Below are 13,073 nucleotides of genomic sequence, written 5' to 3'. Positions count from 1 at the left end.
TTTTTGCAACATGCTATATTTGCACTGACCATACATTCTAAACTAACTCAATTGGCAACTGCCAAGTTATTTATTTGAAACAGTCTAAATATTAATTGTGTCCTTGAAATATTGTTGCCGTTTTGACAAAACAAAACCTGAATTGAAAAAGGAATGATTTGAAGACGTGAAGTATTGTACAGCTATTGACACTACAATATAAGTATAAATGTATACATGCAAGGACAAATTGAAATGCTTTATGCTTTTAGTTAAAACAGCTTATTGTTAACTTTTTGCTTTATCAGAAAATTTATAGAGCTATGAAATTATTTCTAATTTGTCTTTATAATGTTTACTAAAGTGATGTTAGTCACTGACTTGTTTAATGGATTGCGAGTCATGTACAAGATGGATTACTAAATGTTATTTCTATTTACCTACGTTTGCTGAATTTCTTTTATTGGTACTGATTTAAAACAAGGCAAAGAAAGGGATGGGAAATCTCTGTTTTTGGTCAAGGGACGAGAGGCTTAAGAGTATTCTAACTGCACCGAGAACTTTCTAAGATGCTCTAATTGCTATTTGATTAATACTTACCTAAGGTAAGTCTTGATTACCATATAGGTACCTTCACATTCATTCTAGACCTGATGTGATTACCCATTCTGGAAGCAGGAGGTGCCCTATGCAGGATGGGAATTGTCAGGGTGATCATAGTTCATTCTTAGACTCTGCTTTGTAAATCTATAAATATGTAAAAGCTCTGCACACTAGAATGTAGGGCACCTCTACTCTGAGTCAGAATACCACTGATAAGCCATGTCTTTTCATAAGTATAAGTTGAAGTTGGTGAACTGAAGAGTGGGAAAGTAATGGAAGACAGTACACCTACAGTAAATTCATATTTCATTGATAATCACTCATTGTCTCCTGTAAAGTCCTTTTAGTCAAATTATTTTAGTAATAATCTATTTGTTGTTGGCTTATTTAGTGTATGCTCCTCTTTTGCATTTAATTTATCCAAAATAACATATCTGACATGTTTGGGATCTCTTAAGGGTAACTAAATATTGGATATTTTCTAAGTCAACATAATAATTGTTTACACTACTAACATTCCATCTTGATATATAAAATACTATAGAATAATAGAATAATATAGAATTTCAAATCTCTTTAAAGAAAATTCTCCATATAATAATTTAACATATGAAGCTCAGTTGATATTGTTGGTTAAAAGTATGAGTGATAATCCAATAGATCTATCTTTAACTATTGGATTAGGAATTACTTTGATTCCATGCTTAATGGGAAATTCATATTTACTTGTATTTGATACTTTAGAATTAATGTTTTATAGAAGTACTTTTTTAAAGCCTGACCAGAATTTTACCCAACTTATATTTAAAGAAGAAAGAACATTAAATTACACTCTCAAGTTTATTCACATAAAAATAATATCCAATGTTATCAGAGAATATGGTATAACTACTATAATAAAATAAAAAAAGAACCAAAAAGTTTCTTCCAACAATAACTTGAAATAGATTTAACATTCTTATCATTAAATACTAATGGCTTAAATAATGCAAATAAAAGATCAAACTTACTAAAATATTTAAATCTAAATAAGGCACAAGTAGTATTTCTCCAGGAAATGCATTTTAAGACTAATGATAGCTTCATTTAGAACCCTAAGGACTATACAGTCTTAGCTCAATCCTCCTATAGAACAAAGACAAAAGGAGTATCAATTCTCTGGAAGAAAAACATAATCACTCCAAAAGTTATTTATAAATATGAAGACAAAGAAGGTCTACTAGCATTTGTTGTAATTAAATTTAATAACAGAATATGGACCTTAGCTAATCTATATTAGTTGCCAGGAATTGGAGCAGGAACGGTTAAAAAACACCTAGATTTTATTTCCAACAATTATAAAGGAAATCTTATAGTGGGAGGAGACTTTAATTGTACCTTAGAAGCTTCTGAAACCACCAAGAAGTCTTTTTGCATAGCAACTATTTCAAAATCCTTAAAAAAATGGATTGATTAATTTCATTTAATTGACACTTTTAGATTAAAATATGATAAAATCCTTATTATTTTCCCATAAAGACCATAGATTTGGAACACAAACCAGAATAGACAAATTATTTGTAGTTCAAGATTTACAAACAAAAATCCTCAACTTCTCGATAGTTCCATGCCCCTTCTCAGGTCATGACTGTCTGATAATAAATCTCCAAATAGAGTTTAAACCCTTAATCATCTCAACTAGAATTCCATCATATATCATGAAAATTAAAGAATTCAAACCCTGGATGTTGTCAGAACTACAATTATTTCTTGACTTTAATAATACAACAGAAATCAGTAGAGTCATGGTCTGGGACTCATTAAAAGTGTATTTATTTGGTAAGACCCTTAGCTGGTACAAAAACAAAGTTAGAGAGTGGGAATCTGAATCATTAGTCTTGCAAACCAGACTCTTGACATCAAAATCTAAAAAAAAATCAGAATTGTCCAGAAGTCAAAAAAATAGAGGAATTAAATAAAAAATATAATGAAATTCTAACACACAAAACTTGTCTAGCCTTGGAAAAATTTAAAATAAACTCATTAGCCACCTCCCTCAGATATCTACATAATTTATCTATAAGAATTAAAATGCAATCTAAAGCAAATAGCATTAGTAGTATATATCATGAAAAGAAAGGGGAAAAACGTATCAGATATAGGACACACCATTGAAGCATTTCTGTTCCATTATATGGAAAACTTCAAAAAAGAAGATTTAGATACCAACCAAATAAACTTAGATACAAACCTTATCAATATCAAAATAATTCCCGAAAACTTAAAACTAGACCTACAAAAACATATATCCTACAAAGAAATTGTTGACAAGATAAAAGAAAGTAAATCTAACAAAGCTCCAGGGATCGACAGTATAATTATGGAAGTTTGCAAACTCTTCCCTTCAACAGTGATCTCCTTTTTTCATAAAACTTTGCTAGAAATCCAGTCAGAAGCAAAAATACCATCCTCATGGAAATATTCTCTCATAACACCAATTCTAAAAGATAATAAACCATCAGATCTTTGTACCTCATACAGACCTATATCATTACTGAATAATGATTACAAAATATTCATGTCAATACTAGCTAACAGAATGAAAATCCCACTTTAAAAGACAATTAATAATGATCAAACTGGATTTTTATATAACAGGCATATACATGATAATATTAAAAGGATACATACTCTTATAGATTATGTGAATAAAGAAGATAGAGAAACACTTGCAATCGAATTAGACATAGAAAAAGCCTTTGAATCCCTCATCTGGGAATATCTATTTAAAACTTTAGCATTATTTGAATTTCCTCCTCCCTTCATCTTATTACTAAAAATATATATCTTAATAACTTAGCCTACATTAAATTAGGTAATTTACTTCAGAATCTATCCATATAACAAAATGCACTAATCAAGGATGCCCCCTTTATCTTATTTTATTTGCTTTGGCTATAGAAATGCTTGCAGAAATAATACACAATAATCCAAGAATAAAAGGAATAGAAGTCTATGACCAGTACATATCTAAAATAATGCTTTTTGCTGATGGTATTTTATTAACCGTATCAAACTCCAGAGAGTTAGTAGGAGAGCTGGAAGAAGTAATGGAGAAATTTTATAAGATTTCAGGTCTACACTTTAATAGATCAAAATCAAAATTTCTATTTTTAAATAAGAAAAAAGAATTACAAGTTACAGATAAATCCACCATAGGAAAACAAGAACTTATGCTAAATTATTTAGGAATAGTGTTATGCAAAAATATGAATGAAACAATATTAATAAATTATAAAAACATTATTGAAACAATAAAAAATATATAGAAAAGTGGAACAAAATTATATTAACTTTTGAAGACAGATTGCATATAATAAAAATGGTCTTATTGCCAAAAATACTATATGTAGCATTAGCAATACAGTTAATACCTAAAAGATGCATTCTTAAAGAAGTAAACTCATGTTTAATAAAATGTTTATGATATCCCAAAAAGAATAGAGTTGCTCTAACTCATCACATTAGACCCTGGAAACAAGGAGGATTGAACTTCCCAGAAATAGAAACATATATAAAAGCATCTGTGCTTAAAACTACAATAGACTGGATAAACCCAAATTATTTTGCCAACTGGAAAAAATTAACAATGGCTATATTAATAAATTAATATAATCTGTTAAAAAATTTAATAATAGACAGATCCAACAAACCCTGGTACATACTATGCATAAGTATACAATATAATATAACAAAACTTTCTAAAACAACACTGATTAATCATTACATCAATCCCTTTAGGAAACTTATCAATGTAAACATAGATCTAAAACTTTGGTTAACCCCATTTACCATCACTAAGAACTTTCCTCACAAAATATATAGGGAAACAATAACCTCCTGGGAACAACATTGATTCTTATGCTGGTTTCAGTGTGTAAATAAATTAAATGTTTTAGATATACATATGATAAAAACTGCATACAATATTCCAACACAGGACTTGTTAACCTTACAAAGCATTCTAATGTACACTCAAGATTTATGCAGATTAATTAATAATTCCTCATTTAAATATATTCCAAATCTAATAAGTTTTCTGTATGAATTTATATAGAATAGTTGTGAAAAGAAAAATTCCATTTCAAATCTATATAAAGAGTTAATAACATATAAAACAATTCCCAAACCATCATACTGGCAGTTCTTAACAAAAGGTCAGCCATTGCAATTAACAGAAGAAATTAAAAGTAACATCTTACTATTGGTTAATTACACCTCTAACACACAGTACTGGAAAATATTTAACTGGAAATACTTACATAGAGCATTTTTAACACCAGATAGAATTAAAAAGGTCAGTACTACTACAAATGTTTTTTGCTGGAGGTGTGAAAAGTCAAAGAAAGCAGACTGGATTCATATTTTTTATGAATGTAACAAAATTAAATCATACTGGAATGGAATCAATATTTTTTTTACAAGCTTTATTTAATGAATTCTTTACCTTAACTAAAGTATTGATAATTCTAAATGTAAATGAAGGTCCCTACCTGAATAAGACAAATATGTATGTAGGAAATGCATAACCAGAAGGTGGAATTCAAATATACCCCCGACCTTGGAAGAATTCTACACTTTACTGAAGACAACTGCATTGATGGAAATAAAAGTCAAAGAACTACGAATCTATCCGAGGCCATTGGTAAATAATCTTTGGAAGAAAGTTATATCTTTGTTGGACACTCTGCAATAATCAATATTGTATCTCTGATAACTGATCTGTTAATTCTACATTTAATAACATACAGTGTATATAATTGAAAGTCAGGCTATTGTAAATATTATATATATTTGTTTAAAATAATATTTAAAAATATTATGTAAATGTTATTTTAATTGAAAATAAAAAAAATATTTGAGAAAAAAACTGCAATGAATTCACTGAAAGGCGATGGTCAAAGGGGCCAATTCTTCAGCACTCATATCTGTTATTAAAAAGTAGAAAATATTATTTAATAAGTGTTTTTTCAGGTTAGCATGTGTTCATAGCCCTATACCTTATGCTAGGTATGTATATCAACTCCATGACTGCATTATTGAAGAGAAAGGTAAACATTCATAAATCCTTATATAAAACTGTTGTCATACATCAGTGACCGCACACTCTGATTTTACTATGTGAGATTAAATAAATGAGATACATTCTAAGATGAAATCAAGTAGCTACCATTGAAGGAGTTGGCCTGATTAGATGACCTGCTCCCATTTTCTTAAATATACATTTGATGCACATTGTTTTTATCATGTAGAGAACCAAGTAAAACCTATCAGGTAGGATCCCTGTCCTACTATATTACAACTATTAATGCATTAATGATTTAAAAGCATACTTGCGTTTGCTTACTTATTGGACCACACCTATGAAAACATGGCAGTTTTATTATATCCTTAGTATTATTTACTATGCAACAATGTCTTGTGAGCACAGAGAAAAGGACAAGAAATTGAATTTCTAGAGTCAAAAACGTTGCCACAGTCTGTTGGTTTGCTGTTTTTTATACAATTAGTACAAGGTTGATTGTTTCTTTGATATATTGTTATCTGATATTGGAGCTCTCATTCACACAACATGCTTGATGGTCATAAGAACCTCTTGGTTTTATGACTTGAATGTTGAAATCTAGTGAAAAATATATTTAGAACTGGGCAAACAAGGATTAGCCATAATTTTTGGAATTCAGAGGTTTCATAAACATTTGATGGTCATGATTTTAGCATAGACACAGATCCTAAACAGATGTTTACATTTGTTACTGAAAGAAAACTAGTACCACAAATTAATTAGCAAAGAATACAGCACTGGGCAGTACAAGTGAAAATACATAAAAATATCTACAAACTATGCAAGGGTTTTACAAATGCTGATGCAATAAAGAGGTTTTCTATTCCTGAAAAGCCTACATGCATGGATGCATCTAATAATGTAGAGATGGCGGAAGTCATAAAAAAAACAGCAATGCATACTAAACAAACCGAATGCTTTACTGCCAAAGACGCAGTTTTACAATATGTTTCTTGAGAATATATTGAAGAGATGGACAGTAATAATTCAGATGAAGGATTGACCTGTAGTAATTCAATCAAGTTGTATAAAGCCATCCCATTCCAGAAAATTAAGCATCACAGATGACTGTGCTTGGTTGTGAATCTAAAGTCACAGTCTCTTTGAAAAACATTTCTCACTGCAGACAATGTTGAGGAAGATCCACTTGGAACATCCAGAATGAAAGACTTAGTCATGTCATATATTTACTGGCCTGGAATGGATCACGCTGTGGAAAACAAAACAAATATGTACAATGAATATCATATAAAATGAACAATAAGACACTACTAATGTATGTTTGCTGGAATGAAAATTGCCTGAAATATAATTGTCTAGTATGCATATGGACTGTGCTTGGCCATTCTTTGGAAAAACGACTTTGGTTTCGGCACATGTTCATTCATAAGTAGATGTGTGTGCCATGAATTTATTCTGTTACTCAAGCAACCATACCTAAGACAATTGTTTAGTATACCAAGGTTCATAGGTATATACTAGCTTAAAGACCACTAGGGCCTAACCATGCAATGTAAATGTGACCCACAAATTTGATTTATCTAGGAGGTGATTTACTGACTGCCTCTTTTCATGAGAGACATAGGTGCTACACCAGGGGTGAATTTCCAATTACCCATCCATTGGTTCAAGTTGTGCTTAAATAGGGTTAGGGAGGAACTCTGCTTCACATGGATGGGGGATCTGTTCTAGAGTATGGGAATTCTCTGAGAAACTTATTTGTCTCTCCAACATGTCCTATTTATGTCACAAACAAAATGTAGGTCTTTTGATCTAGTAGTTTTGATGCCGTTTGTTTTGCAGATGTACAAAAGATTCATCAAAACAGTGTCCAGGGATGCCTTGTACATCCAGAAAAGGTCTACCTTGCCAGGAAGAATGAGACATTGGGAGCGTGCAGCATTCTCCCATATTTGTTAGTATGAGGTTCAGTATGTTGGGACCTCTAGTGGGTGCATTCACTCATTTTGTCAAGGGTGTTTGTATTTACGAAGTCCAGAAATCTGCGTGCCTCTGGATTTGAGACCATGTAGAATTCCCAGTATATAGAGAGGTAACTGCAATATCACATGTGTAGGGTGCTAGGCTGAATAGTAAGTGTTTCTAGTAGGTCCATGCATGCATTATTGGCTTCTTAGGACAAGAAGGGTAACCTATAGCTTGGCTAGGATATGGTACGGGATTTTGTCTATGGTATTCTATACACAGAGGAATTCCAGTGCATCAACCTGTTTAACGAATGTATAGGTATGCTTGTTAGTGATATGTATCAACACACATCCTTTTTAGCCCTTACCTGTATAGCTACTGGTCTAAAAGTGTGGAAGGCACTGAAACTTTGCACTGCCAGGGACTGTATGCCACTTTAAACCATGCCTCTGTAGCTACACAGATATCTATATTCTCCAGTATGAAGATCGCTTTTAGGGAGTGTAGTTTTTTATTTGGCCTCCTGACAGAACTGTAACACCATGATGTTCAGTTGATTGATTGTGCTGTGTTGGTAGGTTTGTCAATTTGGCATTGTCTAAACAAGGCACTATGGGAGTGGATAGAATTGTGAGGCGACAACACTATCTGCTGCTCCACTGTGCCACCTATATATATATATATATTTAGACAGAAAGACAGATATAGATATAGATACAGATAGACACACACACACACACACACACACACACACACACACACACACACACGCACGCGCACACGCACACATAGGCACACATACACACACATATATGGATGGACTCACTCTGGTCTAAATTATCTTTTAAAATACACATTTTAAAACACTGCTGCATGCACATATAACTCAATTTATAAGAAAACTTTCTGGCTTCCATTATCTCATAACTGAATCAATATTTGTCTGCCTATTATTTGCTAATTATAATCTCTGAATTACTGAAATATGTTTATTTATTATTAAAAGTACTTTATATTATATTAAAAAACTGCGGTGGTGGTGCTGCGGTAGCGTTGTCACCTCACAGTAAGACATTGTCCTGTTCGATTCTCAGCTAAAGCATCTTCTGTGTGGAGACGTGTGAATGGGCGTACCTTTGTTGAAGGTTGTGCATCAGAGCTGGCAACTCGGCATGTAAAAATCTGCTGCCAATCATTAGCGGACTGGAGTACTGCTGTAGCGACCCCTAACCGGGAAAAGCCAAAAGACACAACAACAACAACTTTATATTATATTAAGTCCTTATTTCTGTCATAGTGAATCATTCAAAATACTATGAATAACAGATGTTTCATAATTTGAATATTATCACCAATTTCTGGTCGAATACATTCAGCTGTTTAACAAATGTTTACTTTATGTTTACATTTTTGGTATGTATGTATTTTTGCAAAATAATTTCTTCAAAGTAGCACACTATTTGATTTGTGTAAAAGTAAAAAGTTTCCTCATATTTTCTGCCTAGTAATTATGTTATACTGTATGCATATAGCTGATGATTCTTGGTCTTTGATTGTGATATGTCAATGGTTCTAATTTTATTTTGTTATGTTTGATATAAAAATTATATTGTCTGAATAGGGATCATCTTCCGATTAAAGTTTCAGGACATTCACTAAGAGATCATTTGATATTGAAGAAAATGTGTCATAGAAGAGTACTTTTATCTAAGTGGAGATATCCTACAGGGCTGTAATGACCAGCTGCTGAGATCATAGCATTAGGCCAAAAAAGCACCTTGATCACAGCTTTAACCATTCCTCATAGAGTGATAACATGATAGTTAATTCTATTAAGTTCAAGACCAGGGGACAAAGCTTTTCTCACATATAAAAAAATCCTTCTTTATTATTCTGAATGTGATCAACTCACTTTTTTAACAAAATGCTGATGCTGGACTTCCATAGATCACATATGTGAATATATATTCATTATGTTGTATTATTGCACCAGAAAACTCTCCTTAAGAGTTCTTTACTCCATAGGATTATGTTCAGGTCTCCAATCAATACCAACTTAGCATGTGTTTCGAGACACAGATGCCAAGAATTCACCTCAAGCCCTGTCCACTGTTAGTCCCTAGAGTGAGACCCAATATTAACAGCACCAAGTGTGCTTAACAAGCTTTTATTAAGCATCCCTAACTGCTATTAAGATCAGGTATCAGGCTAGGAATGTGCTAAACAAGTTTATCTATTTCCCAGTTTCATGAAGTAATTATGGCACTCCATGCACTACAACGCATTTTAAATAGTAAGCTATCATGTATATCCTACTACAGTTTGGGACCTAGACACATATTAAGAGAAACTGTTTTTCTAATCATCACAGTACTGAAGAGCTATACACTGTGTGAAACCATATGTAGAGTGTGCATATGAATTAAAGGAACTTAGATAGTTGCTATGATAGCAAAGGCTCCTCTATATTTTAAAATAATCTGTAGGATCCTGCTATTCTAATATCAGTTTTTATTATTTTTTTGTAATTGTTATGATACTAAATTTAGCAGAAAACTCCTAAGATTAATTTCACTGAAGTAACGTCTACCTCTAAAAGAATTTGTTTTTTGCATATCCTGGTCTCATTTCAATACATTCTACTAATTTGCTTTTCTTGGATAATAAGTGCATCCCATTAACAAACCAAAAAAAGGTACAAGCCAGATAGCCAGTCCCAGATGATTGTTTATTCCGCAAATCCACGAACAAACACTGATAAATCACATTGCAAACCAAAGAACATTAATGTAGTATAAAATATCCTAACGTTTTCGTCGTATCACTTCATCAGATGAATACCACAATCAAAACTGACTGTTTAAATAGAAGTTTAAAATGTTGACATCCAATGAAAATACAAAAACAATTAAAACCTTGTTTAAATTGTGACATGTTTGAAATATTTTGTTAAATACTGAAAATAAACCATGTATGTACATATTTAAAAGAACTGAGAATATTATTCTAAAAAACTGAATATTCACTGTCAGAACCTGATTTTATAAATCAATAAAATCAATAAAATAATAAAGAATTGAATTGTATGTAAATGATGCAAAGTAATAGTTTTAAAAATATGAATAATATTATATATGAGTGTATATGTGTATATTTTATAACTTAGCAGCCCTTAGTTTCAAAACGGGCTTTACAGATACCATGTCATTAAGGCCTGGGGGATGACTGGCGTCTAAAACCAGCTGCCAGTACAATTCCCTGTATTCTAAACGGGTCTCGGGTTTTGCATCTATATTATTTATATTATTTATTGTTTATAAAAAATGTTTTAACACTACATTTGTTCATAATATATTTTAAGGATTTAGTACTGAACAGTTACGGCTTTCACTTTTGTTATCCATATCACAACTCAGGGAAACTTTGGAAAAGTATATTCATGTTCTAAGAATGTTTTTTACTTTCACCAACAGATGGAGCTGTTTTATTGCATATACTTGACACACTTTCATTTACATACAATTCAATTCTTTATTATTTTATTAATTGTATTGATTTATAAAATCAGGTCCTGACAGTGAATATTCAGTTTTTTAGAATAATATTCTCAGTTCTTTTAAATACGTACATACATGGTATATTTTCAGCATTTGATGAACGAAGAAAAACTAATTACAAACACAGTAGGAAACAGGACGCTCTCAACGGTGTAGCTGTTGTAAGCTGCCTTTTATTAAATAAAAACTGAAGTGCGATTAATAACATACACTTTTCGACAAGTTTGTACTAAACTTCTTCAAAGCATAAACAGTGAAACTCTCAAAGGGGTTTACATTTAAACACCCATCAATTAACACTTGTTCATTCATTAGATAAACCTGTGAAACACATAATGAACTGTTGGCAAAATAGAAAGGGAGTATCCGGTCCAACTTGTTGAAATAAAGAGCTGAACCGAACGTTCACAAATATGTGCTCAAACATCAAAACACGACAGATTAGACCATATTTAAAACTATTAAAAACTTTTCAAGTATCAAATTAGAAATAGAATTTAGAGGGTATATTAACCTATAATTTACTTACGATGAGGGTACACTTACGGTAATATTTACGCCTATAAAAAGGCGTCCCTCTTTCAAAAGGTTACTAGTTTTCAAATGTACCAATATACCCAATTTTTTTAGAAAATATATATGGAAAATGTATAAAAAGTAAGTATACAAATGTTGATGTATAAAACCTAAACAGGCCATTAACCCGTCTCTTTGCACTAAACCGTGCACCAATACAAACTGTGTAAAATGGGAGTAGTGGTGTTGTACGGTAATACCAGAACCTGCCTGTTCCTGAAACACCTAAGTACCTACCCCCTTTGCAACTGACAATGGTGGATTAACAAACTCAACTGTCTAACAAAATTATAATAGTCACCCGGACTTCTACATGAAAAATGACAGACAAGTGGGGAAATAGAGTGGTGCCCAAAATGGACTGTTGTTAGTTCTTGCTGTTGTTCAAGTGTAAAAAGGTGGTAACATTAAGGTTCGACTGCACCAGTGTTAGTTAACCAACCAAATGAGCACCTTGACACACGAATAAAACTCGTGATAAAGTTCATAATAAAACTCAAAGTCTACTCAAAATTGTAATATAATGAGGGTGTAGTAAAGGCTGGAAATTCAAACATGTGCAGTTAAGGAATGGTGAGTGAGTAAAAAGCTATAGTAACAGTTTTAATAACAATTTTAGTAAGGTACCATAAACTAATGGTTGAGTGACTTTTAAAGAATTTTAAGGAAAAGTACACTATGTCAAACATGTGCAAGTAATGAATGGTGAGTGAATAAAAAGCTTTAGTGACAGTTTAAAGGCAGCTTACAACAGCTACACCGTTGAGAGCGTCCTGTTTCCTACTGTGTTTGTAATTATATTTTCAGCATTTAACAAAATATTTCAAACATGTCACAATTTAAACAAGGTTTTAATTGTTTTTGTATTTTCATTGGATGTCATCATTTAAAACTTCTATTTAAACAGTCAATTTTGATTGTGGTATTCATCTGATGAAGTGATACGACGAAAACATTAGGATATTTTATACTACGTTAATGTTCTTTGGTTTGCAGTGTGATTTATCAGTGTTTGTTCGTGGATTTGCGGAATAAACAATCATCTGGGACTAGCTATCTGGCTTGTACCTTTTTTTTGGTTTATCAGTGCAGTTTCGGGTACTTGTGACCAACTTGCTTGTTTCGTGCATCCCATTAACATTATATCTCTATAATTCTGGCATCCATCTTGTCTAGTCTAAAGAAAAAATATGCAAAGATGCTGAACAAGTGACTATGCACAAATTGTCTAGATGAACCAAATTAATTTTATACTTTTCTATAGACTGAAATTACACTTGTAGAAAGGTTGTGTTTTCAATACACTTAAATCTAAGGGAAAAGGA

The sequence above is a fragment of the Protopterus annectens genome, chromosome 1.part0 (genome assembly GCF_019279795.1).
Source record: "Protopterus annectens isolate FY-2018-M chromosome 1.part0, PAN1.0, whole genome shotgun sequence".
Taxonomy (NCBI): domain Eukaryota; kingdom Metazoa; phylum Chordata; order Ceratodontiformes; family Protopteridae; genus Protopterus; species Protopterus annectens.
Note: the sequence above shows the minus strand (reverse complement) of the source record.